Genomic DNA, 6,018 nt, shown 5'->3' on the forward strand with positions numbered 1-6,018 from the left:
GAGGTGGGGATGGCGGCACGGTCGCCGGGGTGGGAGGTGGGGGCGACGCCGCTTGCTGCCGAGGGAGGAAGATGGGGGGCGGAGCTTCCGCCTGGGAGGAAGGTGGGGCAAAGGAGGTTCCGCTGGCGAAGAGAGGTGGCGGCGGCGGCCTGGGGAGGGAGGCGGAGTGGCGCTGAGGGGGGAGGTTCGAGGAGGGCGTGGGGATAAGATCGGGATGTGATAGTGGGCCGGTGAGGTTGGTCTGATTTTTGTTTTCTTGCATCCAGAAATGTCCCACCGGGCCTTATATAGACGCCATGATCCAAATAGTTATTCTAATCCCAGGATTAGAATAGTGCCACTATATATATATATATATATAAACACTATTCTGATCACGGGATCAAAATAATATTCTGACCACAACCTGACCTGCCCCACTAGTAGTATGTTGAACTCTCCCGTGTGCTAGGTTGAACTTCCACCAACATTGCCCAAATGGGGCTTCCTATATACCGTTGGAAAGCTATGGACACCAGTATCATGACCCAAGTTAAATTTTTGGCAAAATGTAAGCGGTTTAAGAGCAGTTTTGAAAACCGTTTTTTCTTCATACAAAAAACGTGAATCGTATTTTCGATCGCAGTTTTAAACCGTTTATCGAAATGAGGCAAATAATATGGCGTTGGAAAGCTGATGCAAAACCGCTCCTTCCACATGTTGAAAGTTTTCTCTAATTCCCTATGGTTAAAAAGTAATTTGAAAAAACGTAAAATTTCGTAAACCGAACAGCTGAGTTCGTTTTTTCGATGTCATTTCTAAACGGCTAATCCAATGGATGCATATGATACGGCGTTGGAAATCTTATGAAAATGCACTACTTTTTCATCTGGAAAGTTCTTTTCTAATTTTGAATGGTTTAAGAGTAATTTAGAAAATGGTCCAAGTCCTACCGAGTTTGTATTTTTGAGCTAATTTTTTAACCATGCGTCCGAATGCAGCAAATGATATGGCGTTGGAAGGCTTGAACAAATGCTAAACTTTTTGGTATGTATTGTTTCTCCCAATTCTTTACGGTTTTAAGTCAGTTTCAAAAATGGCGAAAAACGTATTTTCGCCGTATTTTCTACAAACTTTATCGGAATGGGGCAAATAATATACCGCTGAAAAGCTACGGAAAATGTGAAACTTTTTCATTTTGATGGTTTTCTCTAATTCCTAGCCATTTTCAAGTAATTTCGAAAATGGCGGGATCATGCGTTCTGCCTTTATCGCGAAACAGATTCTTCGAAAATGCACCACGTGAAGAACCTGAACTTCTCGGCGCGTGTACCTGAACTTCACTCTGTTTTTCATGTGATTTTTTTGCTCGTAGGTCTCCATCCACTGCTCGTAACTCTCCATCCATTCACCGGAATTGAGCAGGTGATATACCGATGGAAAGCTGCTGTAAGCACGCAAGTTTCCCGTGTTGATCATCTTTTCATACTCGCGACGATTTTAAAAGTTTTTCATCTAAAATTCATTCAGCATAGTAGTTGAACTTCTTGCTGTTTTCACGTTGAACTTCTGTGACGTATTTTTGTTTGTAATTTTCTCATCCATTCGTTAGTGTTACACAAATAATATTCCTTTTGTACAAACGTCTCTCACAATAAATTTTTTAACTTTCTCCGACCAAGGACTTGAACTTACACAAATGATATTCCTGTCATTTTGAGGTAAATTAAAAAATGGAGATATCATGATTTCTGCGTTCATCGTGAACAAAAATGCACTGTGTGAAGTAGTTGAACTTCTGGGGCATGTTTGTTTGAACTTCACTCTGTTTTTGACGTGCTGTTTTCTGACGTGTTGTTTTTTGCACCGCGTGAAGTAGTTGAACTTCTGGGACATGTCTGTTTGAACTTCGCTCAGTTTCACTTTATTGTATTTTTATTATATAAAATACACACCATGTAGTACATGAACTTCCGATCGTTATCACTCTGAACTTCACTCTGAAATACACACCATGCACATATTTTTTTTGTATTTTCGACATCTAAATACATGGTGAAGCTCTCTCACAAGAATTTTTTACACTTTTCCTCGTCGAGCACTTGAACTTCTAGCAACCATTTTTTCGTATATGAGTTGTTTTTAAAAGTGCAAAAACTAGCTTGTGTTTTTATTTTTTTAACAGGTAAATCCTAGGTTTTAATAAACTCTGAACTTTTGTGTTATTTCAATACGAACTTCACCTTTTTATATTTTGAGTAAAGAATTGTATTCGATTTTTATACGGAAAAAATCGAACATGGAAATACAAGGTGAACCTCTCTCGCAATAATTTTTGAACTTCCTCGAAAAGAGTAATTGAACTTCTTTCAACAAACCTTTTAAAATTTTATATTTCTATACTTTTATTTTCACCTGAAATGCACTCCTTATAGTACTTGAACTTCTCATTGTTTTCACTATGAACTTCTGCCGCATTTTCGTGTATACGTCGCAATTTTTGCCGTTTTAAAACATGTAATTGGAGGTCGGACGTCCAACAGTATAAATTCTGAACCATGCACGGAGGTGCACATTAACTTCTTGCAATAAATTTATGTTTTTTATATACTTCGAACTTCTTTGTTATTTTAATTTCAATTTCTTAGTCATATTCTTAGAAAGGAAATATGTTTTTAAATAAGCATCAAACATTTTTTTTGTAAATTGAACTTCATAGTTTTATTTTTCTTAGAAACGGTAATAATTTGAGTTTCCTGTATATTGAACTACTTCTTTGTTTTAATTTGAACTTTGCCATTTTTATTCTTTAGTAATAAGGAAAATTTGAGTTTTTAATAATTATCGAACTTCTCTATTTTGTAATTTGGACTTCTTGGTTTATTTATTTTTAGTATAAAAATATCCAGGTTTTGTCATAAATATTGGAACTCCTCCACATTTTTCAAAATATAGATTTATTTGTAAAAACATAGACACAAACGGGAGAGAGAATTATGTGAGCATAAAGTCGGTAGCAATTTCAAACTTTCCCTCGTTGAGCACTTGAACTTCTCGCAAGAAATGTTTTTCATTTTATGAGTTGGTTTTAAAATGCCAACATGGCGTTGGTTTTTGTTTTTCGAATATGTAAATCCTATGTTTTAATAAACTCCAAACTTTCATGTTATTTTAATTTGAACCTCATGTTGGTTTTATTTTCTATTAGCGATTAGAATCCGAGTGTTTAATAAACATTGAACCGTTCCATTATTTTAATTTGAACTTCTAGGTTTCTTTTAGAAACTGGGAAATCAATTTTCTAATTAAATTTTCTAAACTACTTTCTGTCATTTTAATTTGAGCTTCCATTTGTGGACATTTTGATGGGGTATTCCTTTTTTATTCGAACTTGTTGCAATGAACATTTTTAGTTTCATTTTATTACTTTTTCGTCATCTGAACTTGTGGTGTTGGCACACACCCACACACAAAACACATTTTTGACATGTGAATTTTGCATACAAACATTTCTTTTATGAGATATTTTGAATTTCTGTTTTTTTATGTATGAACTTCCGATTTATTCAAGAAATAAAGGAAAAACGTACCCATAGCACGAGCACACCGAACACACGCACACATGACCACCAGACGCACGCAAACATTCTGGGTTTCCCTAGTTGAACTTATGATTTTTTTAGATTTTTTAAATTTTGCCAAAATAATCATTTTTCCTTTACATTGCTTTTGGGTAGGCATGGGTGCTGCCGTCATTGGTGGTTGGGCGCGGGGCGGCGGCGACGGCGACACCAGTTAGGCGCGTGATGCAACATCGTCGCAAGTTGGCCGGCGTGGATAGTGCGGGAGGTGGGGTTCATCTAACTTCCTGGGTTTCCCAGGTTGAATTTACAAAACATAAATTGAATTTTTAATCCAAGCTCACTATTTTGTTTTACAAGTTGTCTACTTTTATAGTTGGAAGTATATCGAGCGAAGATGAATATTTATGTTCAGAGGGAAGCAAATGTCCCTTAGTATTTGTGCCAGAGGAAATAATTTTGTTTTTCTTTTGGGGCATAAACACAAGCAGCTTTAGAGAGCATACTTTTTTGTTGTTACGGGATAAGATTTTTGAACTTCTGCTATTGGCGTATTTTAAAACCCAAGGAGATTGCCCGCGCCCTTGATCCCACAGGATAGATCCACCGCACGAGTTGCTCGTCGTCAGCCGATGAAGGAGATGTGGCCGGTGAGGTGTTAGTTTTCTGAACTCTTTGGTTTTTTGTTTCTGGATTTCCAGGGTAGTAATATATGAACTTCTCAAGATGAGATTATTTTGTCAAATATCTAAGGCATAAAACATGCACAAAAAGGTGAAGAGGAGAATATGTAAAACATGTGTGCAAAAACTGTGGAAATTTGGGAATCGTCTGAGCATAACGATCAGTAGCAAAAACAGGGTACACACTTGACAACAAATATTCTAAAATGACCTAGCCACATCGGGCCCTTTTCTATATAAGAAAAATCACTAACTAGTGGCCCACACATTTCTCCACCACACATTTCTCTCACCTTTATCCATTCGGTGTTGCTACTCCTTATCTTCTCGCCACCACTTCACTCATTTCTTTCCCCACTTGCTCGCTTTTTCCTGCAACCAAATCCCACCAGAGCACCATTGTTTTGCTTGAAGATATTATATGGAGCATGGGGTGGGGACCGTTTTTATTTTGGTTTCTTGAGATTAACAGCACCCCCGCAAAAAAAGAGATTGACAGCAGTTCCTGCAGCAAGTTGGCACAGTAGTTACACATGCAGGGAGGCAACTGCATTCTGCCGATGCACGAGTCAGCGGCTGCCGTTGGTGGACTTCCCAAGCGCTCGAGCTAAACTGCTCCAGCTCCTCGAGCAATAGACTGTGCTCACCTCCATGGGGACGACCGACGCGCCCAGGCGTCGTCAGCGTGGAGAGCGGGGGGCGCCAGTCAGGTTAACTTCTGGACAAGGTAGATGTCCGGCAGCCACTACGGGAGAGGCGCTCGGGGAGCTTTGGATGGACGGCACAACATGGAGTAAATCTCTGAACCTTAATCCCCATTAGATCTGAACTTCAGTACCCCTAAAAACCTGTTGTGTGATCTACCGCTGTAAAATAGGACGAGCTGCAAAACTGGACATCTTGCCGAAGGTGGGGATCATGCGCGTCGGCCCTGGGAACGGAGCAGAGAGAGGAGGGGCATGGTTTTGTCTGAGCGGGTGGAGCCAGAAGCGAGGAGCGGGGGCATGCGTTGCTGGAGCAGTGCCCGGGGCCTCTCGTTGCCGAGGTGGCTGGATCCTGGAGCCGCTCGCAGGTGGCTGCTTCACCGGAGCGATGTTCAGGGGCACTCGTCGCTAGCGTCGGGAAGATAGGGTGTGGTGCGGTGCTTCGCCGGAGTGGGGCGCATCACGGCGAGGAGAGGGTGGGGCGCTTCCCCGGAGAAGTAACGAGTCACCGGGTGGAGACAGGTGGAAGGGGTCGCCTTCCGACGCGGTGGCGGGATCCTGCGCGGCTGCTAGATCCGCGCGACGGCGGTAGGAGGCCGGACTCGGGTCTGGGGTGAGAGGTAGGTAGCCGGTGAGGTGGAGTGGGGCCGTGGCGCATGGGGAGTTCGCCGCGGCGGCGTGGGATTTGGGGAGGTCGTGGTCGGGGTGGGAGCTAGCCAGGGGTCCTGGTGGGTGGGCAGTTCGTGGTGGTGTTTTCTTCAGCTATCGGTGCGGCAAGTTCGGGAACAACTCGTCGCGGCTTATATAGGACGCCCCTATTCTAATCCTGAGATTAGAATAGTGTTGTTCTATATATATATATGTTGCTGTTCTAAGAATAATCAAGATGCTCTTATGTCCGTATTTTATTTTTATCGACACCTCTATCTCTAAATATGTGGACATATTTTTTGATTTCGTCTTCCGTTTGAGGACAAGCGAGGTCTAAGCTTGGGGGAGTTGATACGTCCATTTGTATCATGCTTTTATATTGATATTTATTGCATTATGGGCTGTTATTACACATTATGT

The sequence above is a fragment of the Triticum dicoccoides genome, chromosome 2A, assembly GCF_002162155.2.
Source record: "Triticum dicoccoides isolate Atlit2015 ecotype Zavitan chromosome 2A, WEW_v2.0, whole genome shotgun sequence".
Classification (NCBI taxonomy): Eukaryota; Viridiplantae; Streptophyta; class Magnoliopsida; order Poales; family Poaceae; genus Triticum; species Triticum dicoccoides.